Here is a 24,583-nt window from a genome sequence, read left to right on the forward strand (position 1 = left end):
GGCTGGCCATGGGCCCACATGCTAAGGCCTGGCTTGCTGATCATTGGCATTAGTCCTCACGCAACACTATCAAGCCCTGGCCACCAGTGACCGTATTAAAACCCCTCATTAACGGCACACAATTTTAAGATTAAAATTAGTTCAAAGAGAAAATGGGGGAATGAAAGGAGCCAAGAGCCACCATAAAAAAAAATGGGGCTCCTGAGACAAACCGTTCCAGAGACGGCCTTGGGAAATGGGGAGTAAACCGGTTCACAGAGAAAGCAGTCAGCTACTGACCAGAGATACGCAGAACACCTGCCTTGTAGATAAGCCCCTTCCCTACGCTTGCTCAAGGTTAACTAAAAAAGCTACAAGGCACATAGCAACCTATTCCTCTCTCCTAGAAACCCCCTCCCCTAATGTATCCCTTTGACCTAGTACTTTTCCACCGACATTACCACTTTAGACTGCCATACAAGGCCCGCTACTGAAAATTATCCAATGAACTTACGCCAGCCTATAATATGTTAATTTTGTGGTTTTGCCCTTTAAAAGCTGTGTGAGATAGCTGCTCGGGGCTCCTCTCACTTGCTTGCTGCTTGCAGCAGTAGGGGGCCCATTTGTACAAATGAAATAAAATTACCTCCTGTTCTATTGCATCGTCTGGTCCGGAGTCTGTGTTTCTGGGGTCGTCACAAGAGGACACCGCTTTTGGGGTCCTACAGTACATTTCTAACTCCACTATTTGGGGCAAGTCTGATTGAGCATGTCCCAAATTGTACATCTCCTCCCTCTCTTACTCCCAGTCATATTTAACAGGGATCACTTTTCAGTTAAAATTTAAACACTTAAGAATAATAGTGTGTTAATTACACAGTTCAACCAATAGTACTAGAAGAAAACAAAAAAATACTAAAATAGATAAAGTATTACATTGTACATCAACAGTCAGGACAAGAGCTGATCAAGTCACTGTTTCTCATAGTGTCCATTTCACCTCACCAGGTTTCCCCTTTGGTGCTCAGTTAGTTGTCGCCGATCAGGGAGAACATATGATATTTGTCCCTTTGGGACTGGCTTATTTCACTCAGTATAATGTTTTCCGGATTCCTCCATCTTGTTGCAAATGACCAGATTTCATTGTTTTTGACTGCTGTATAGTATTCTATAGAGTACATGTCCCATAATTTCTTTATCCAGTCTACTGTTGATGGGCATTTGGGTTGGTTCCAGGTCTTAGCTATTGTGAATTGAGCTGCAATAAACATTAAGGTGCAACAGCTTTTTTGTTTGCCAATTTAATTTCCCTTGGGTAAATTCCTAGGAGTGGGATGGCTGGGTTGTATGGTAGGGTTATATTCAGGTTTCTGAGGAATCTCCAGACTGACTTCCATAGTGGCTTGACCAGTTTGCATACCCACCAACAGTGGGTTAGTGTCCCTTTTTCCCCACATCCTCGCCAGCATCTATTGTTGGTAGATTTCTGAATGTGAGCCATTCTAACCGGGTATTCCATCTGTTTTCTATAAGGTTACCCTGTAAGTTTGTTTTCCCTTGTTGCTCTTAAATTTAAAGGCTGTAACTGGAATTTTAAAAATCATTCCTGATAATACAGATCAATGTCATTTTCATATTTTGAAAATATGCTCTGCAAGCCTGATGGTCTATGGTTCACTTTAACTTGAAGATTTGCATTTGCTCTTTGTTTTTCACTCCAGACCAGAGCAGTTGGGCTTTATCAGGCCTTTTTGCCGGTTGAGCTTTAATCTGCTTTGACAGGTAGTTCTGGATCAGTTACATTTGTTTCACTGTTGTATTCCAAGTTGATAACTCCACCATATTTGACATTTCTAAATTTAACAAGGAGAGGCTATAAGCTTAAAATCTGCCATGATTAAGTATTTACACTAGACCTAGGCAAAACCACTGAGAGCATTTACTTCTTTTCTACCACATGCATACATGCTTTAATCACTACTGCCTGAACACTCCTATTGGTATAATTCAGTTCATATCTTTAGCTTGTAGCTAAGGATGTCACATATAAGAAGGGATCAAACCTGGGAGTTGACACTAATGGTTCTCCTTCCTCTGTAATGCCAATAAGGAAAACAAAGAAGTTTGAAGCAACTTAAATTTAGGTGCACTCTGCATAGGTTTGCTAGTAATGTAATAATTGCTTTCCCTGCTTTCCATTTGTACACCTCTAACGATCTTATTGGGAAAGATTGCAAAGCTCTTGAGAATATAGGCATCCCTTGTTTTTGTTTAGTTTAAGTTCAGTGTAGAAAAACTTGTAAACTTCTCTGAAATAACATTTCATAACATAATTTAGAATTTATAGCCAAGGATCCTCAAAACTTAAATGAAAGTTTCATCTTAGGATGGTGCCTGATACATCTAATAAGAGAGTCTCATCAGAGAGAAATGTCTCAGCACAGTTTGAATGTTTTTGGATGTTCAGGGAATATGTTATTAAACTTAAAGAACAAATTGATCACACCAAAGGAGAGAACTGTTCATTATGTAGCACAGGATGTCATTACTTGAATGTTCTCAGGGAGGCAGCATGTTAGAAGGCCTAGTTCTAGACCTGGCTCCATCATTTACCAACTGTATGACCTTAATTCACCTCTGAGCCTTGTTCTCTTCACTAGTAATAGGAAATTAACACCTACCCTGCCCATCTCACAGGGATGATGTGAGGGTGCAACTGGTGTACATGAAAGTTCTTTCAAAGCTGTAAAATGCTATATACCTATAAGGAATTATTATTATTGTTCCAAGGTTAATAATAAAAATTTGAGCAAATAAAAAAATGTAAATAATCAATATGGCCTCTCTCCACTGGCTGCAGCTCCAGTTGCGGGGAGGGGAAAGACACTGAGGCATGTTCAACCTCTCTGCCCATCCCCCAGAATCTCTTTCTTCCCACTTAAAGCACTGAGCACTGTTCACTAAATTTCCCCACTCATCCATGTCTGCTTCTCGGTGGGTTTGCACCCTCTCACCTGGTTCACTGAGGGCGTGGCAGCTGTCTCTTTGGGTCTCTGCCATTCCTTTTCTTCACTTCAGGCACCTCTCCATTTTCCCTGGCGTGGATTTGGGCACTCTCTGGTGAACTCCCAGGTCACTCTGCGTTAACTTTCTGTGATTGCACTGCCTGCTTATATCTCTTCTACTCATTAATTATCCATTTTCCCTGTACAACTCAGAATATCCCGCTGCTATACAGCCATCTTTCCTGAATCTGTTTCTAAGATCTATATTCTATTTCACCAGTCTTTGTGCCTGTTTTTATGACAATGCTAAGCTGTTTTAATTATAATAGTTTTGTGATATATTTCAAAGTCAGGTAGTATGATTTTTTTGTTCCTTTACCTCAAGTTTGCTTTGGCTATTCAGTGTCTTTTGCAATTCATGTGAACTTCAGGACCATTTTTTCTACTTTTGTTAAGAATATCTGTGGGGCTCCATGGGATGCACAGCCATGGAGCCCCCACGTCAAGGTCGGTCTGATAGCTGTTGCTGTGTCTTTATCACAAGGTGAATGTTGCCAGTTTCGGTTAGGGCAATGCTTTCCCACGGTCGGGACTTTCCAGAGGAGTTGAGAATGTTGTAAACAACAAGATGGCACTGAGGACCGCGCGGTGAGCCTGCCTGCTGCGTGACACCTCATCTGATTGGCCCGAGGACGCGTGCACACTGCGTGAACAGACAGCGGATTGGAGTGTTCCGTGCATGGACTTGAGCCTGCTTGCAATTGGCCAGATTTTGTATATAAGCTGTGTGCTGAGGAAGGAGGGGGCTTTTCTGTCCACTCTTCTCCCTTCATTCTTTCTCTGTCACTGTCACTTTTAATTTTTCTCATTAAAAGTCTACTGAAGACCGATAAGCTGCGAACAGTGTCGTTCCTTTGCAGGCAAGGGAGCGGCAAATATCATTAGTATTTTGATAAGGATTGCATTCAATATGTAGATCACTTAGGGTAATATGGACAATCTAAATACTGATTCTTCTGATATGTGATCATAGGATATCTTTCCATTTCTTTGTGTTGTATTCAGTTTCTTACATCAAAGTTTTACAGTTATCAATGTAGAGCTTTCACCTCTTTGATATGTGTATCATATTTTTGCAGTTATTAGAAATAGGACTGTCATTCTTATTTCCCTTTCAGATAATTCACTATTGTTATATAGCATTGCTGCTGATTGTAAGTTGGTTTTGTATAACTACTGGATTAATTTATTATTTGTAATAATTTTTTGGTGGAGTCTTTGAAATTTTATATAAATCAGATCATGTCATTCGCAAACAGTGACAATTTGACTTTGTCTTTTCCAGTTTAGATGCCCTTTCTTCCTTGCACTTGCTGCCCTGTTGCATTGACTAGGACTTCTGGTATTATACTGAATAAAACTAGTAAAACTGGGCATCTTTTTTTTCTTTTCAACAGTTCTGACAAAGCCTTCAGCTTTTTCCCATTCCATATGATGGTAGTTGTTAGCTTGCTTTATAAGGTATTTATTATGTTAACGCATGTTCCTTCTACATTAGAGATTTTATCCCAAATGGATGTTGAATGTTTTTTTCAAATGCTTTTTCTGTATTTATTGATATATGTAGTATGTCATATTTACTGACTCACATATGTTGTATCATGTTGGGATATATCTCAATCATGATGAATAATATTTTTAATACGCTGTTAGATCAATCTGCTACTATTTTGTTGAGGATTATTGTACCTATATTCATCAGAGATGTAGGCGTATATGTTTCTTTTTTGGGGGTGTGTGTGTGTGTCCTTAACTACTTTTGGTCTCAAGGTAGAATGAGTTTTAAACATTGCCCTCTTCTTTGTTTTTTAAATCAATTTAAGAAAATTTGGTATTAGTTCTTCCTTTTAAAAGTTTTATTTAAGGTTTATATTCACATTTCTGAGATCTCCATACTGTCTTCCACATTGGTTGCAACAGTTTACATTCCCACTAAATGTGGACCAAGGTACCTTTTTCCCCAGATCCTTGACAACATTTATGTTTGTTGATTTCTGTTTGAGAGCCATTCTAATTGGGGTGAGATGGAACCTTATTGTGGTTTTGATTTGTATCTTCCTGATGACTACTAATCCTGAGAATTTTTTCAAGTGTCCATTGGCCATATAAATTTCCTCTCTTGAAAAATGCCTGTTCATCCTTTGCCCATTTATTAACTGGATTGTTTTGTTGTTGTTAAGTGTCTTAAGCTCTTTATAGACACTGGATATTAATCCTTTATCAGTTGTACGGTTTGCAAACATTTTCTCCCATTCTGTCAGTTGCCTCTTCACTTTGCTGAATGTTTCTTTTTCAGTGCAAAGGATTCTCAATTTGATGTAGTTTCATTGGTCAAGTTTGGCTTTGGTTGCTTGTGCCACTGGGTTTTTTTCCAAGAATGCTTTGCCTATGCTCATGTCTTGCAGAATTTCCCCAGTGTTCTCCAGTAATTTGATGGTATTGGGTCATAGATTTAGTTCCTTGATCCATTTTGAATGGGTTGCTATGTAAAGTGTAAGGTAGTGATCTTGTTTCATACTTCTGCATGTGGAGACCGATTTTTCCCAGCACCATTTGTTGAAGAGACTGTCCTTGCTCCAGGGATTGATTTTAGCTCCTTTGTCAAAGATAAGTTGGTTACAGATGCATGGATTGATTTCTGTAGTTTCTATTCTGTTCCATTGGTCTACGTGTGTGTGTGTGCGTGTGCGTGCATGTGCGTGTATTGCTAATATCAGGCTGTTTTGATTCTAACTGCTCTGTGGTATGTCTTGAAATCTGGTATTGTGATGCCTCCAGCTTTGTTTTTGTTTATAAGATTGCATTAGCTATTTGGGCTTTCTTGTGTTTCCATATAAATTTTAGTTTAGTTTTTTTGACAGGCAGAGCGGACAGTGAGAGAGAGAGATAGAAAGGTCTTCCTTTTTGCCGTTGGTTCACCCTCCAATGGCCGCCATGGCTGGCGCACCGTGCTGATCCGATGGCAGGAGCCAGGTACTTCTCCTGGTCTCCCATGGGGTGCAGGGCCCAAGTACTTGGGCCATCCTCCACTGCACTCCTGGGCCACAGCAGAGAGCTGACCTGGAAGAGGAACAACTGGGACAGAATCCGGCGCCCCAACCGGGACTAGAACCCGGTATGCCGGCACCGCAAGGCGGAGGATTAGCCTAGTGAGCCGCAGCGCCAGCTAGCATTTTTTTCTAGATCTGAGAATGTCCTTGGTATTTTGATTGGTATTGAATTGAATCTGTAAATTGCTTTGGGTAATATGGACATGTTGATAATAATTCTTCCAATCCATGAATACAGAAGAGTGTTCCATATTTTTGTGTCTTCTTTAATTTTATTCATTAATGTTTTGTAATTCTCACCGTAGAGCTCTTTGAAATCCTTGGTTAATTTATTCCAAAGTACTTAATTTTTTGTTGCTCTGTGAATGGGACTGATCTCAGAAATTCTTTCTCAGCCATGGCATTGTCTGTGTATACAAAGACTATTGATATTTTTTGGTTCTTTTTATATCCTGAAACTTTATCAAACTCTTTTATGAGTTCCAACAATCTATTAGTAGAGTCTTTTGTATCTCCTGTATATAGAATCAGGTCATCTGCAAATAGGGATAATTTGGCTTCCTACTTTCTGATTGTATCCCTTTCATTTCTTTTTCTTGCCTAATGGATTTGGCTTAAACTTCCATGACTGTAATGAATTGCAGTGGTGAAAGTGGTATTCTTGTTTGGTTTCAGATCCTAGTGGGAATGCTTCCAACTTTTCTCCACTCAGTAAGATGCTGACTGTATATTTGTTATAAATTACTTTGTATTGAGGAATGTTGCTTCTATACTCAGTTTGCTTAAGGTTTTTATCATGAAATGACATTGCATGTGATCAAATGCTTTCTCTGCATTGATTGAAATAATCATATGGTTTTTGTTCTTCATTATGTTAATGTAATGTATCAAATTTATTGATTTGCAAATACTGACTCATTCCTTAATTCCAGGGATAAATCTCACTTGGTGCAGGTGAATGATCTTTCTGATATGTTGTGGATTTGATTAGCTAGTATTTTGCTGAGGATTTTTGCATCTGTGTTCATCAAGAATGTTGGAGTATAATTCTTTGTCTGTTGTGTCTTTTTCAGGTTTAGGAATTAAGGTACTGGCTTCAAAGAAGGAGTATGGGAGGATTCCCTCCCTCTAATGATTTATTTTTTTTTTGCTTGAAAGTCATAGTTAAATGGGGGGGCGGAGGGAGGGAGGGGTATCTTCCATCCACTGGTTCACTGCCCAGATGGCCACAATGGCCAGAGCTGCACCAATCCAAATCCAGGAGCCAGGAGAATCCTCTAGGTTTCCCACATGGATGCAGGGATCCAAGGACTTGGGCCATCTTCTAATTGCTTTCCCAAACCATAGCAGAGAGCTGGATCAGAAGTGGAGCAGCCGGGTCCTGAACTGGCAACCATATGGGATGCTGGCACCACAGGCGGCTTTACCCCCTATGCCACAGCACCAACCCTTTCTTTTTTTTTTTTTTAAAGATTTATTATCCCTGACTTTCAACTGTTTGAATAGCTTGAGAGGAATTGTAATTAGCTTGTCTTTAAATGTTTGGTAGAATTTGGCAGTGAAGCTATCAAGTGTTGGGCTTTTCTTTGTTAGGAGGGTCTATATTACTGATTCAGGCTTTATCTTGGTATTGGTTTGTTTAGGTTTTCTATGTCTTCATGACTCAATTTTGATAGATAAATTCCTGGACATATACAATCTATTTCGTCTGTGTTTTCCAATTTGTTGGCATACAGCTCTTCATAGTAATTCCTGATGATTGTTTTTATTTCAGTGGTATCTGTTGTTCTATTTCCTCTTTCATCTCTGATTTTATTGATTTGAGTCTTCTTATTTTATGGTTAGTTGTGCCAATGGTGTATCACTCTGTTTGGTTTTTCAAAAAACCAGCTCTTAATTTCACTGATCTTTTTTTTAAAGATTCTATATATTTTTTGAGGTACAGTTATAGACAGGAGAGACAGGTCTTCCATCCACTGTTTCACTCACAGATGGCCACAATGGCTATGCCTGATCTGATCTGAAGCCAGCAACCATGAACTTTTTCTGGGATGCTCAAATTGGTGAAGGAGCCGAAGAACTTGGGCCATTTTCCAATGCTTTCCCAGGCCATAAGCAGAGAGCTGGATTCCAAGAGCAGCTGAGAAACAAACCAGTGCCCATATGGGATTCTGGCACCAGAGGCAGAGGCTTATCCTCCTACACCACAACACAGGCCCTTTCACTGACCTTCTTTGTTGTTGTTGTTGTTGTTTGTTTTGTTTATTACACTCCTCATACTCATTCTGAGTTTGGTTTATCATCGTTTTCTAGGGCCTTAAGATGCACTGATAGCTCATTTATCTGGTGCCTTTACAATTTCTTTATGTAGACACCAATTGCTGTAAACTTTCCTCTTAACACTGCTTTTGCTGTATCCCATAAGTTTTATATGTTGTATTGTTGTCTACATTCGTTTCCAGAAATGTTTTTATTTCTCTTCTGATTTCTTTTATGACCCACTGTTCATTCAGGAGCATGTTGTTTTCACTCTCCATATGTTTGCATCTGTTCTAGAGATTCTTGTTGATTTCCATCTTTATTTCATTGTGGTCAGAGAAGATGCATAGTATGATTCGATTTTTATTTAATTTGCTGAGCCTTGCTTTATGGCCTAGCATGTGGTCTCTCCAAGAGAAAGTTCCATGCACTGGTGAGAAGAATGTGTCTTCTGCAACTGTGGATGAAGAGTTCTGTAGATAGCAGTTAGGTCCATTTGGTCCACAGTGTTGATTAGTTCTGTTGTTTCTTTGTTGATTTTCTATACGGTTGATCTTTCCATTGATGAAAGTGGGGTGTTGAAGTCCTGCATTACTACTGTATTGGAGTCTATGTCTCCCTTTGGATCCATTCACATTTCTTTTTTAAATAGGTGCTGTCTCTATTTCTCCCTTCCTGTCTCTCTAACTCTGCATTTCAAATGAATAAAATATTTTTTAAAACATTTCTGGTGTAATTCAGTAGTGAGGCTATCTAGTCTGGGTTCTTCTTTGATGGGAGACTTTTTGCTGCTGATTCTTCATTATTAGCCTGTCCAGGAATTCTATTTCTTCATGATTCAGTTTTGGTAATGTGTTCACAGCAATCTATCTATCTCTTCTTGGTTATCAAATTTGTTGGCATCTAGTTGTTCACAGTAATCTCTAATGATCTTTTGTGTTTCTGTGATGTCGGTAGTAATCTCTCCCTTTTCATCCTGATTTTATTTGAGTCATCTTCCTCTTTTTATTAGTCTAAGGGTTTGTCAGTTTTATTTTTCCTAAGAACCAGCTCTTTTGATTTGCTCATCTTTTGTAATTTTTTTTCTAGTTTCTACTTATTTCTGTTCTGGTATTCAATTTTTTTTCTACTAGTTTGGTTTTTTCTTCTGTTGGTTTGTTCTTATTTTTCTAGGTTGTTTACATGCAAGTGATGGGTTGTTTATTTGAGATTTTTCTGTTTTACTGATATAGGCCCGATTGCCTGAAAATTCTGTCTTGGTACTGCTTTTACTGTATCTCACAGGTTTTGGTATGTTGTGTTTCCATAATCAGTTGTTTTAATAATTTTTAAAATTTCTTAACTTTCATGATCCATTGGTTGTTCAGGAAAGCAATGTTTAATTTCCAAAGTGTTTCTTATCATTTATATCTAGTTTGTTTTTGTGGTTAGAAAAAATACTGATTTTTTTTCATTTGGTAATTATCATATGATCTGTCTTGGAGAATATTCCATGTGTGGTAAAAAGAATGCATGACCTGAAGCTACTTGCTTGAATGTTTTACAGATCTCTGTTAGATCCATTTCATCTAGAGTATAATTTAACAATGATGACTTTTTCTCTGTATGATCTGTCTATTATTGAAGGTGGGGTGTTAACATTCTCTACTTTTACTGTATTGTGATACTTTTCTTTAGGTCTGCTTGTATTTGGGTACACCAATACTGGAGTATAAATACACATGTTTACAAATGATATTTCTTCTTGCTGAATTGACCTCTTTTGTGGTATGACCTTCCTTTTCTGTTCATACTGCTTTTGATTTAAAAACTGTTTTATCTGAAAATAAGTATGGGTGCTCCTTCTTGTCTTTGGGTTCCATTTACATGGAAATTCATGTTCCATCCTTTCACTTTCAGTCTATGCATGCCCTAAGAGGTGAAATGAGTTTATTGTATGCAGCAGATAGTCTTTTTTAAAAAAACCTATTCAGTCATTGTTTGTCTTTTAATTAGAGAATTGAATTCACTTATACTTTAGGTAATTATTGATAGGTAAGGTCTTAGTACTACCATTGTGATAACTATTTCCCAGTTCTATTATAGTTCCTTTCTTTCTGCTTCTCTTATAATCTTCCGTTGTGGTTATCATGAGGCAAATAAAGAACTTTTGCTTATAACAAACTATTTTGAAATACAAGCTTAACACTGATCATAACATAGGGAAAAACAGATATAAAATACCACACATGCACTCCATTCATCCCTACATTATGAATTTGTGATGTTCTACTTTACATCTTTCTATAATGCCTATCTCAACATATTAATGTTATAACTGTTCTTCTTTAAAAAAAAAAACAATCATAGTTTATCTTTTTTTTTGAAAGAGTTACATACAGATAAGGGTAGGAGCAGTGCTGTTTCACCCCTCAAGTGGCTTAATGGCCAGGGTTTGGCCAGGCCAACCAGGAGCCAGGAAATCTTCATGTCTCCCATGTGGGTACAGGAGCCCAAGGACTTGGGCTATCTTCCACTGCTTTCCCAGGCATGTTGGCAGGCAGCTGGATCAGAAGTCGAGCAGCTAGAACTCAAACTGGTGCCCATATGTGATGCCAGCTCTGCAGTGCCAGTCCCAACTGTTCTGATTTTTAGTCTTAATACTAAAGAGATATAAATAATGTACATGCTACATTTAAAATATCAGAGCCTTCTGAATTTGTATAGCCAATTCTTGCAGTGAGTTTTCCTTTCCTTCCCTTCCCCAATCCCACTTTGCACTTTCCTCCCCTCCCAATCCCTTCCAAGATTTATTTATCTGAAAGGGGAAAAAGGAACACGAACCCACTCTTGGTGGGAATGCAAACTGGTCAAGCCACTATGGAAGTCAGTCTGGAGATTCCTCAGAAACCTGAAGATAACCCTACCATACAACCCAGCCATCCCACTCCTAGGAATTTACCCAAGGGAAATTAAATTGGCAAACAAAAAAGCTGTTGCACCTTAATGTTTATTGCAGCTCAATTCACAATAGCTAAGACCTGGAACCAACCCAAATGCCCATCAATGGTAGACTGGATAAAGAAATTATGGGACATGTACTCTATAGAATACTATACAGCAGTCAAAAACAATGAAATCTGGTCATTTGCAACAAGATGGAGGAATCCGGAAAACATTATACTGAGTGAATTAAGCCAGTCCCAAAGGGACAAATATCATATGTTCTCCCTGATCGGCGACAACTAACTGAGCACCAAAGGGGAAACCTGGTGAGGTGAAATGGACACTATGAGAAACAGTGACTTGATCAGCTCTTGTCCTGACTGTTGATGTACAATGTAATACTTTATCCATTTTAGTATTTTTTTGGTTTTGTTCTAGTACTATTGGTTGAACTGTGTAATTAACACACAATTATTCTTAGGTGTTGAAATTTAACTGAAAAGTGATCCCTGTTAAAAATAAGAGTGGGAATAAGAGAGGGAGGAGATGTACAATTTGGGACATGCTCAAGCTGACTTGCCCCAAATGATGGAGTTAAAATGTGCCAGGGGATTCCAATATAATCCCATCAAGGTGGCATGTACCAATGCCATCTCACTAGTCCAAGTGATCAATTTCATTTCACAATTGATCACACTGATAGGTCTAAGAGTCAAAGGGATCACAAAAACAAGACCAGTGTCTGCTTCCACTTTCACTATGGCCTTGTCTAAATAAGATCAGAGTTGGCAAACTCAAAAGGCTTCCATAGCCTTGGCAGCTCATGACAAGAGCCTAGGGTGATTACTGACACCATAAACAAGAGTGCAATTGTTAAATCATCAACAGGAATGACTGTGCACTTACTCCCCATGTAGGATCTCTGTCCTTAATGTGTTGTACAATGTGAATTAATGCTATAATTAGTACGCAAACAGTACTTTACACTTTATGTTCTGTGTGGGTGCAAACTGTTGAAATCTTTACTTAGTATATACTAATTTGAACTTCTGTAAATAAAGATAATTGAAAAATGAATCTTGATGTGAATGGAATGGGAGAGGGAGCGAGAGTTGGGAGGGTTGCAGGTGGGAGGGAAGTTATGTTGGGAAAAACCCACTGTAATCCAAAAGCTGTGCTTTGGAATTTTATATTTATTAAATAAAAGTTAAATAAAAAGCCAATTGATCATAACAGAAGTGCTAAGAGAGGTTCCAAGATGGCAGAATAGGGAGGGAGCTCACTGATAGTCCAGGAAAAGATAATTTAATAAAAGTGGTGATAGTGTAGTCTTAGCAAAGAGTTAGAGAAAAAATGGCAGAGGAAACTCTTCTGGAATTAGAGGGACACAGTGGATCTATGTGGAGGGCATGGGCACCCACTGCTCGGGACCCCAGCTGCCTAACCTATGCACCAACACTGGAAAGAGAGGTGAGGTGAAACCTCTCAGTAGCCCAAGACACTGGCAGAAAAGCAGCAAAAAGAGTCTAGAGGGAACAAGCCTTGAAGCCCTGTGGGGGAAAATAAAAGGGACGGTATGGACACGATTCTCTCTCTCCACTCACCTTAGAGGTGTGCAAGCCAATAGAGCAGTTGCCATTTTGGATATAAGTAACAGCTGCGCCAGCTTGGGGCTGTGCCTGCCCTCAGCCAAACATGAAAACCTGACTCTGGTGGGGAGTAATAAGAGAGGACTAAGACCTAGTGAATGTGTGGAGCTTATCAACCAGGACTGTGAAAGAAAAACTGAGGGTGTGTGGGAGAACTCACAATGTGGCTAGGACGTGAGTACTCTCGGTGGGAGACGCCACAAGTTCAGGCAGCCCTGGATACCCGGTGAGAGACACTGCAGGGAATCTGAGCTTACACTGAGGATGGCACAGATCCTTTGTCTGGTCCTTGGGACAGAGCAAAAAAATTATATCCACTGGGCTGGTCGCCATTGAGGAGAATAGCTCAGCTGAGCAGAATTACTTCCCTTCTGATTAAAAAAAGAGAGAGAAAAAAGAGAGAAGATTTACCATGCCAAACCTGGTGTGTCCCCTTAGGCACGACCCTTAACCCTAAAGAACTGAGCAGAGCTCTCTGACCACACCCACCACAAGCCTCTAGAGATTCACCAAAAGCAGACAGTCCACTTAATCTAGGGTCATAGTATAAAAAGAAAAGCTGCCACAGCAAGAAAAAAAAAAAAAGAAACCCAAGAATATCTCCACAATGCTAAACAGCAAAGGCAAAAGACAAGGAAACAAGAACAAGGAAGACAAATTGACACTCCCAAAAGGACGTGATACTCCAATACAAGATAATGATAGAAGAAATGCAAGAAATGGAACTCAAAAAATTTATAAGAATATTTAGAAGTAATCAAAAACAAATGCATGAACTACTGAAATCCATGCAGGTCATGAAAGAAAATCTCTGTCATGAAAATGAAATCTTAAGGAGGAATCAAAATGAATTGAGGAATTCAGTAGAACATGAAAGTGAGATATTGAAGAGAAATCAAAATGAAATGAAGAATTCAATAGAACAAGTAAAGAGACCCTTAAAAACAATGAGGCAGAAGAGAGAATATCGGACGTAGAAGACAGAGCACAGGAAAGTATACAGTCAAACCAAAGAAAAGAAGAGGAAATTAGAAATCTAAAAAATATTGTCAGAAATCCACAGGATACTGTTAAAAAAACCAACATTCGGGTTCTAGGAGTTCCTGAAGGCATAGAGAGAGAGAGAAAGGATTAGAAGGCCTTTTTAGTGAGATATTAGCAGAAAATTTCCCAGGTTTGGAGGAGGGCAGAGACATCCTAGTACAGGAAGCTCATAGAACCCCTAATAAATATGACCAAAAGAGATCCTCACAACAACATGTTGTAATTAAACTCACCACAGTGAAACATAAAGAAAAGATTCTAAAATGTGCAAGAGAGAAATGTCAGATTACTCTCAGAGGATCTCCAATTAGACTCACAGCACACTTCTCATCAGAAACCCTACAAGCTAGGAGGGAATGGCGAAACATAGCCCAGGTACTAAGAGAGAACAACTGCCAGCCCAGAATATTATATCCTGCAAAGCTCTCATTTGTGAATGAAGGTGAAATAGAGACCTTTCACAGCAAACAGAAATTCAAAGAATTTGTCACCACTCGTCCAGTCCTACAAAAGATGCTTAAAGATGTGTTACACACAGAAACACGGTCATCAATATGAAAGAAGGTAAAGGAAGGAAATCTCTCAGTAAAAGATGGCAGGAAGATCAAAGTATATATTAGAAATATCTTTGGAAAAATGGCAGGGCAAAGTCACTACTTATCAATAGTCACATTGAACATTAATGGCCTCAACTCCCCAGTTAACAGGCAAGAAAGCTCAATCAATTAAAAAACAAAACCCATCTATTTGCTGCCTACAAGAAACACATATTTCCAACAAAGGTACATGCAGACTGAAAGTCAAAGGTTGTAAAAGATATTCCATGCCAACAGAAATGAAAAAAGAACGGGCATAGCCATCTTAATATCAGACAAAATAAACTTGAACAAAAAAACTGTTAAGAGGGGCACTATATAATGATTAAGGGATCAATTCAACAGGAAGATGTAACTATTATAAACAGATATGCACCTAATTACAGGGCACCAGTTTATTTAAAAGATATGTTAAGGGACTTAAAGGGAGACTTAGACTCCAATACAATAGTATTGGGGGACTTCAGTACTCTACTTTTAGCAATGGACAGATCAACTGCACAGAAGATCAACAAGGAAACAGCAGATTTAATCAACACTATAGACCAAATTATGGATCTAACAGGTATCTACAGAACTTTTCATCCTACACTTGCAGAATACACATTATTCTCAGCAGTACATGGAACTTACTCAAAGATTGACCACAAACAAGGCCATAAAGCAAGTCTCAGCAAATTCAAAAGAATCAAATCATACAATGCATCTTCTCAGATCACAATGGAATGAAGCTGGAAATGAACAACTCAGGAATCCCTAGAACATATGCAAACACATGGAGACTGAACAACATACTCCTGAATGAACACTGGGTCATAGAAGAAATCAAAAGAAAAATCAAAAACTTTCTGGAAGCAAATGATGATAACAAAACATATCAAAACTTATGGGATACATGGAAAGCAGTGTTAAGAGGAAAGTTTATAGCAGTAGGTGCCTACATCAACAAATTGGAAAAGCACCAAATAAATGAACTATCAGTGCATCTCAAGGATCTAGAAAAACTGCAGTAAACCTGACCCAAAACTAGTAGAATAGAAATAATTAAAATCAGAGAAGAAATCAATAGGATTGAATCCAAAATAAATTTAAAAAGATCAGCCATACGAGGAGCTGGTTTTTTGAAAAAATAAACAAAATTGACACCCCATTGGCCCAACTAACCAAAAAAGAAAAGATCCAAATCAATAAAATCAGAGATGAAAAAGGAAACATAACAGACACCACAGAAATAAAAAGAATCATCAGAAATTACTACAAGGACTTGTATGCCAGCAAACAGGGAAATCTATCAGAAATGGATAGATTCCTGGACACAAACAACCTACCTAAATTGAACCAGGAAGACATCGAAAACCTAAACAGACCCATAACTGAGACAGAAATTGAATCAGTAATAAAGGCCCTCCCAACAAAAAAAGCACACGGCCGGATGCATTCACTGCTGAATTCTACCAGACATTTAAAGAAGAACTAACTCCAATTCTTCTCATACTATTCAGAACAATTGAAAGAGAGGGAATCTTCCCAAATTCTTTCTATGAAGCCAGCATCACCTTAATTCCTAGACCTGAAAAGGATGCAGCAGAGAAAGAGAATTACAGACCAACTTCCCTGATGAACATAGATGCAAAAATCCTCAATAAAATTCTGGCCAATAGAATGCAATAACTCATCAGAAAGATCATCCCCCAGACCAAGTTGGATTTATCCCTGGTACAAAGGGATGGTTCAATGTTCACAAATCAATCAATGTGATACACCACATTAACAGACTGCAGAAGAAAAACCATATGATTATCTCAATAGATGCAGGGAAAGCATTTGGTAAAATACAACACCCTTTCATGATGAAAACACTAAGCAAATTGGATATAGAAGGAACATTCCTCAATACAATCAAAGCAATCATGGCCAGCATCCTATTGAGTTGGGAAAAGTTGGAAGCATTCCCACTGAGATCTGGTACTAGACAGGGATGCCCATTCTCACCACTGCTATTCAATATAGTTCTGGAAGTTTTAGCCAGAGCCATTAGACAAGAAAAAGTAATTAAAGGGATACAAATTGGGAAGGAAGAAGTCAAATTATCAAATTATCCCTCTTTGCAGATGATATGATTCTTTTTTTTTTTTACAGGCAGAGTTAGACAGAGACAGAAAAAAAGGTCTTCCTTCCATTGGTTCAACCCCCAAATGGCCACTATGGCCGGCATGCTGCAGCTGGCACGCTGCGCTGATCCAAAGCATGGAGCCAGTTGCTTCCTCCTGGTTTCTCACGTGGGTGCAGGGCCCAAGCACTTGGACCATCCTCCACTGCCTTCCCGGGCCACAGCAGAGAGCTGGACTGAAGAGGAGCAACTGAGACAGAATCTGGTGCCCCAACCAGGACTAGAACCCCGGGATGCCAGCGCTGCAGGCAGAGGATTAGCCAAGTGAGCCCATGGCGCTGGCCAACCATTTTCTAAATTACCTATTTAGATGAGTTCTCAGTTTATGAAACATTAATTTCACACAATTTTAATTCATGTAATATTTGAAATTTTAAATTATATTTCTCTTAATAATGATACTCACATGGTTTAGGATTCAAAAAGTACAAAATACATTCTAGTTAAAAGTTCTATTCTCAAGTCTATTCTGTAATTACAAAGTTCCTCTCAGAGGAAAGTAATGTTACCAGTTATAAGAATATGTAAATATTATATAACTGTATATGCGTATTTTATACAAAACCACTATTTTAACCATTATTCTTTCTTAGAACAATACATATGAAATACATAAAATTTAAATGTCAGTAATGTTAATTTAGAAAATAAGAGTTCTGTATAATGCCATTCATCAAGAAAGGAATCTTAAAATATTATAGATTTTCTAGATTTCCTTCTTTCACATAATGGTAATAAGATCATTACTAGCTGTTTTTTTTTTAAGATTTTATTTGAGAGGTAGAGTTACAGACAGTGAGAGGAAGAGACAGAGAGAAAGGTCTTCCTTCTCTTGGTTCACTCCCCAAATGGCCACGACTGCCAGAGCTGCGCCAACCCAAAGCCAGGAACCAGGCAGTTCTTCTTGGTCTCTCATGCGGTTGCAAGGGTCCAAGGACTTGGGCCATCTTCTACTGTTTTTCCAGGCCATAGCAGAGAGCTGAATTGGAAGGGGAGCAGCTGGGACTAGAACCGGCACCCATATGGGATGCTGGAGCCCCAGGCAGAGGATTAACTTACTGTGCCATGGTGCCAGCCCCTTGATATATTACTAGCTGTTTTTAAAAAAATATTTTAGAAGGTTATAAAGCAGTATATGTAGTCTGATCGCTCATGCCCCACTTTTTTATAAAGAGATTATTCAGTTGTATGGATATATTATAATCTGTTTAACCAGAATCCTATGGATAGATGTTTGGATTATTACCTGTTTTTATTAAAATCAGTGCTGCCAGAGAATTCTGAAAAAGATGGAATCACTATAGTGCTATAGTCTTCCAGTAACCTGTCAAAACAGAAAGAGTAATTAGCATAGTGAACCTCATGTAGACAGCATCTACAACAAAACTTAGTGACAACGTATTCTTATGAACCCCAAAATATAAAGGTATGGGGATAAATTACCAACAATTGTAATACCCACTGAAACTTTACAGGATCAAGTGGATTACATGCAGAACCTAGACTAAACCTCAGATAGTTGTCAGTAATTATACTGACTCAGTACCATTTATTAATTGGCAGTTTTTTAATTTGTTCATACAAAACACAGACTATCTACAGCTTTTGACTTGTCTTCCAATTAAAATTTTTTCTTCCTAGTTATGTTAATAAAAATTTAGATACTAGATGAAAATCCCCAAAATGAGAATATTTCTAATAATAGTTTTAAAAATCCTTAAAATGTGATAGCTATTACTAAATCATTTCGTCAAGACTTAAAATTTACCAATATGTAAGAGGGTGCTTCAAAAAATTAATGGAAAATGGGATTGATGGGCTAGTGTTATGATGCAATGGGTTAAGCTACAACTTACCACACCACCATCCCATACTGGAATGCTGGTTCAAGTCCTGGCTACTCTGTTTCCAATCCAACTTCCTGCTAATGTGCCTGAAAAGGCAGTGGATAATGGCTCAAGTACTTGAGCCTCTGCCACACATGTGGAAGACCCAGACAGAGTTCCCAGCTCCAGACTTCAGCCTGGCCTAGCCCTGGCTGTGACAGCCATTTTGGGAGTGAATCATTGGATGGAGGCTCTCTCTCTCACTCTTCATTCTGCATTTCAAATAAATAAATATACAAGCCATTTTTTAAAAAAGAAAAATAGGATTGAAGAATAAATTTTATTTAAAAAATTTTGCAATTCATGCACACTTTTTTCATAATACACATCTTTCCATGAGTTTTTTGAAGACCCATCATAGAAATAAAACTGTAATAACTAGTGTCTTGCCATTACATTTCAACCAAAGAAAACCAATACTACTGAAATATAATCCTAAGACTCTGATTTTTTTTAAACTGTTTGAAAGGTAAAAGGCAGAGTTACAAAAAGGGGGGGAGACAGATAGAAAGAGAGAATCTTCCATTTGCTAGCTCATGCCCCAAATGGTGTAAAAGGCCAAGATTGGACTAGGCTGAATCCAGGAGCCAGGCAGTTCATCTAGGTCTTCCACATGGGTGGCAGGGGTCCAAGCACTTGGGCCATCCTCCACTGCTTTCCCAGGCACATTACCAGGAAGCTGGACTGGAAGTGGAGCAGCAGGACATGAACCGGTACCCATTTGGGATGCTGGCATTGCAAATGGCAGCTTAACCCACTGTACCACAACAGATTAAATAATAAGACATAGGGGCCAGCTTTGGGGTGCAGTGGGTTATGCTGCTGCTTATGACACTGCCTTCCCATCTGGAAGTGCGGATTCAAGTCCCAGCTGCTCCATTTGCCATCCAGCCCCCTGCTAATGTGCTTGGGAAGGCAAAATATGGCTCAAGTACTTGGGTCTCTGCCACCCACGTGAGAGAATTGGATGTCATTCAAGACTCCTAACTTGTTGCAGCCAAGGGGAAGTGACGCAGAGGATGAAAGATCTCTGACTATCTCTCCTAAATTGTAAGTCTGCCTTTCAAATAAATAAACTTTTTAAAAAGAAGTAAAATGCAAACATTCAGTTACTTTTAAAACGTGTTTGTTAACATATTTTGATTTTCTCTGTTGATTTATTTACCGCAAGTTTTAATGATCTTAGTAAGAGGTCTCACTCAAATTCAAGTACAAGAGAGAACTCAACTGAGTTCAACCAAGGTTCATCCACATACAACTAACTTCTAAGAACAAAGCTTATTTTTTTAATCAAAAACCTAACCCTTCTTAAAACATTATGTTTGGGGGCTCCCTAGATGGTTTGAAAGAACAGTATGAAAAATTCTTGTAAAAGTTCCGTTCTTACTGGTTCTGTGTCCTTTTAACTTAAAAGGCTTTATAGTATAATTGCTATGTAAATATCAGAATTTTCTATATATTGTGCAATGTACACAAAGAAGCTGTCAAATGGCTTATCTTGTACTCATCAAGTTGTTTATTTTTATGCCTCTAAAAACCTGTCGTTTTTTACAAGAGCAGCTGCTACTTTGTAAATATTTTAATGGCTTCTGTTAAGTAGAGCTCTCAGTTTAACAAATAATATTATAAAAGATTTTCATTCTTCCATGTGATTGCACATCTTGAATTGTGTTTTACCCTGAAAATCCTCTGGAGATTTTAGGTTGGAAAGAATACCTCCTTTGAAGGGACAAGGCTAACAAAAGAATAGATATATTTAAAGAATAATTTATATTATCACCAAAGAAGTAATGCCATTTATTTCAGAAGACCCATGTATAATAGCAGTAAGTTCCCTTAGTGTATTTCTCTCTTAACTCAGGTGTTTTGTTGAAATAGAACAAAATTGGCTTTGTGCCAGCCATCTCAAGTATGAATCCTGACATTTTTTGCCACTTAATAGATATTGGTTCAGTGCAAGGCAATTAATCTCTTTGACCCTCGGTTTCTATATCTGCAAATTGGGTAATGATACCTACTTTATATGGTCATTATGAAAAGTAGAGATTCTATATGTATAAATAGTGTAACTCAATATATAAATAGTGTATTGAGTTACACAATTTATATAGAATTATTATTCTATCTTACCTACCTAACAAGTATGACTATCTTAATCATTCTTTAGTGTTTGTCCTTTTAATTGTATTCACCAAGTGTATCTCTTCTTTGTTGACTACTTCATCAAATTCAAAGTGAGAAATAGTTCAGTGATCAACTAAAGTACCACTTATGTTAAACAGATATGAAAATACAAGCTCGGAGAGATTAAATGACTTCTCCAAGGTCACAAATAGTTAAAAAACAAACAATAGAGACCCCCCCCCCAAAAAAAAAGATCTATAGACCAATGAAATAGAACAAAATTGAGAACACAAACTCTTAAATATATGGTCAAATAATTTTAAATAAGTATATCAAGACCATTTGGTGGAAAAAGAATGACTATGTCTTCAACAGGCGGTACTGAGAAACCTGGATAGCCACATGCAACAGAATAAGCTGGACCTTTATCTTATACCAAATACAAACCTAAAAGTATGATACTCTTAGGACAAAGATTTCATGATATTGGACATGGCAGTGACTTCTTGGATATGGTACCAAAAGCAAATGTGGAAAAATGGTACTAGAGATGGGATGGTATCAAATTTTAAAACTGCATCAAAGGACACAATAAAGTATCAAAGTATAAAAACAATCTGTGGAATGGAAGAAAATATTTATAAATCATGAGGGCAGTCAATGTGCCTGCGACCAGCATGTTATGACTTGCTCTACCTCAAGTTTGCCCAGTCCCTGGGACAGGGAATTCAGCCCAGCCCTGCGTGCATCCTTGCCCTCCAAGTCAGCGTCCTGCAAATGACTGCAAGTCAACTGTCATTTTGGATGCTGGAAGGGAGGATTCCTCTGAGAACTGTTACAGTTTCCCCTCTTACCAACCTTGGCTCCATTCTAAGACCTCAATGGATGCCTAGAACCAGCACAGTACCAAACCCTGTTTATGCTGTGTTTTTTTCCAGTACATCCATACCTCAATGAAGTTTAACCTGTAAATTAGGCATAATCATTAGGTACTGTAATGAAAGTTATTTGAGCATAATCTCTCTTTGAAGGGTCAAGCCCAATACTCATATTTTTGGCCACAGTTGCCAGCAGTTAAGTGAAACTGAGGATAAGAGGCATCTCTTGTATATTTATAAAGTGCTAAAAATCATGCCATATGCATATGCTCTACTAGGTAAAATTACATGGGATCAAGTTCTAAAACATCCCATTAAATAAGTCTTTTCTGATAAAAAATTACAAATCATGTATCTGATAAAGGATTAAGTATCTAGACTATATAAACAACTCTTACTCTCAACAAAAAAGTGAAAATGAAAAAAGGATGTGAATTGACATTTAGAGAGAGAGAGAGAGAGAGAGAGGGAGGGAGAGAGAGTGAGTCATCAAGGGGCATGGTGGTTGGCACAGCACTTAAGACACTGATTGGAACACTCACAGCCCATTCTGGAATGTCTCAGAGTCCCAGGATTTGAATTCCAGTTTCACTTCCAATTCCATGTTCTTCCTCATGTGCACCTTGGGAAGCAGCAAGTGATGGCCCAGTAATTTGTGTCCCTGCTACCCACATGGGAAACCCACCAAACTGGGCTTTGGTCAGGCCCACCCCTGCTTATTACAGGCACTTGGGGAGGGAATCAGAGTATGAAAGAGCTCCATCTCCGTCCATCTGCCTTTCAAATAAATTAAAATAAAACAAAGGGTCAACAAGCAGAAGATGCTAAACATCACTAAGCATTAGAGAAATGAAAATCAAAACCACAATGAAACATTATTTCACACCCATTAGGATGAATGGTTCCCCCCCCCCAAAAAATAGCAAGTGTTGATGAAGATATGGGGAAATTAGAATCTCTGTGCACTGTTACCTCAAACAAAAATAGATCTATAGTAGGATATGGTGATCCTACTTCTGAGTATATATCCAAAATAACTGAAAGCAGGTTCTCAAAAAGATATTTGCATGCCCAGGTTCATAACAATCATTCTCAATAGTAAGGAGGTAGAAGTATCAACAATCTCCATAAATGGATGAACAAGTAAAATGTGCTATGTGTGTGTGTATACACATGCACATACACACACACAATGAGTATACTGATATTCAGCCTTAAAAAGGAAGAAATCCTGTCATGTACTACACCATGGATAAACCTTGAGTACATAATGCTAAGTGAAATAAGCCAATCAGAAAAACACAAATACTGAGGGCTGGCATTGTGGCACAGTGGGTTAAGCCACTTACTAGAGTGCTGGTTCAAGACCTGGCTGCTCCACTTCTGAACCAGCTCCCCGCTAATGCTCCTGGGGAGATAGTGGAAGATGGCCCAACTGCTTAGGCCCCTGACACGCATGTGGGGGAGACCAGGATGGAGTTCCTCATTCTTGGCTTTGCTCTGGTTCATCCGTGGCTGTTATGGCCATTTGAGTAGTGAACCAGTGGATCAAAGATAGATTCTCATATTCTCTCTCTCTCTCTCAATCAACCTTTCAAATAAATAAATTTTTAAAAATACAAATACTGTATAATGTCACTCACATGAGTATCTAAAATCATCATATTCATAAAAACAATAAAATGGTGGTTATCAGAGGCTACAGAGAGGAAAGGGGAAATTGATGTTTAACAGGTATAATTTCAGTTTTTGAAGATGAAAAAGCTCTAGAGACACAGTATATAATACTGCAAATACACTTAGCACTACTGAAATGTATATTTTGAAAGTTATAAAAATTAAATGTTTTCTCTGCAATTACACACATGCACATACACATATACAGTAGCCCTAAGAATTTTTTGAATTTTTAATAAGGTTTGTTTGTCATAACAAAAACATTGTTCATGGGCTTGTGCTGTGGTGTAGCAAGTAAAGCTGCCCCCTGCAGTGCCAGCATCCCATGTGGGCACCAGTTCAAGTCCTGGTTGCTCCACTTCCAATTCAGCTCCCTGTGATGGCCTAAGAAAGCAGTAGAAGATTGTCCAGGTGCTTGAACTCCTGCACCCGTGTGAGAGACCCAGAAGAAGCTCCCAGCTCCTGGCTTCCAACTGGCCCAGCTCCAGCAGTTGCGACCATTTGGGGAGTGAACAAATGGATGGAAGACCTTTCTCTCTGTCTCTTCCTCTCTGTCTGTAACTGTGCCTCTCAAAAAACAAATCTTTAAAAAAATATTTTTTCAGTTATGTCTCATAATTTTTTTAAACAATGTCCTGTCAAAGTCACCATTATTTCTCTAATACTGTTATACATTTGAATGAAGTAGAAGTATATTTCTCTATTCTATACACTTTAAATGCTAACTGAAAGAAAATATTGGATATTTTTACTTTTTCAAATTGTGTTCTGTATTTGATAGAGTAAAATAATCCACTTCTTACAGCATCTCAAGATAATAAAATATTCCAGTAATCGGCTAATAAAAAATATCTGAATAAGGCTCTGGCAAAAAATACTATAAATAAGAAAGATGGGATTTAAAATTTGAATGTGATGGGGCTGGTGTTAGGGCACAGCAGATAAAGCTTTTTCCTGTGAGGCCCACATCCCATATGGGCACCTGTTCATATCCCAGCTACTCCACTTCTAATCCAGCCACCTGCTAATTGCCTGGGAAAGCAGCGGATGATGGCCCACGTACCTGGGCCCCTATCATCCACATGGGAGACCTGAAGAAGCTACTAGTTCCTGACTTTATCCTGGCCCAGAGCTTGCCACTGTGGTCAACTTGGGAGTGAACCAGTGGATAGAATCAATCAATTTCTCTCTCTCTCGTTGTAACTCTGACTTTCAAAATAAATAAATATTTAAAAATAGGGGCCAGCATTATGGCATAGTGGTAAAGCAGCATTGGATAGC

General features: G+C 38.4%; 1 protein-coding gene and 1 long non-coding RNA gene across 2 annotated transcripts in view; one reads left to right on the forward strand and one right to left on the reverse strand.

Annotated features, from left to right (window-relative positions):
- The window catches only part of WDPCP (WD repeat containing planar cell polarity effector), a 378,644-nt gene that overhangs the window by 353,480 nt on the left and 581 nt on the right, over window positions 1-24,583 (forward strand). The window lies entirely within an intron of this gene.
- Window positions 1-24,583, reverse strand: part of LOC103347670 (uncharacterized) — a 323,804-nt gene that overhangs the window by 97,318 nt on the left and 201,903 nt on the right. Inside the window, exon 6 of the long non-coding RNA XR_011386820.1 lies at window positions 17,984-18,061. This is a non-coding gene — a long non-coding RNA (uncharacterized lncRNA). The remainder of the gene's footprint in view (window positions 1-17,983; window positions 18,062-24,583) is intronic.

The sequence above is a fragment of the Oryctolagus cuniculus genome, chromosome 2 (genome assembly GCF_964237555.1).
Source record: "Oryctolagus cuniculus chromosome 2, mOryCun1.1, whole genome shotgun sequence".
Classification (NCBI taxonomy): Eukaryota; Metazoa; Chordata; class Mammalia; order Lagomorpha; family Leporidae; genus Oryctolagus; species Oryctolagus cuniculus.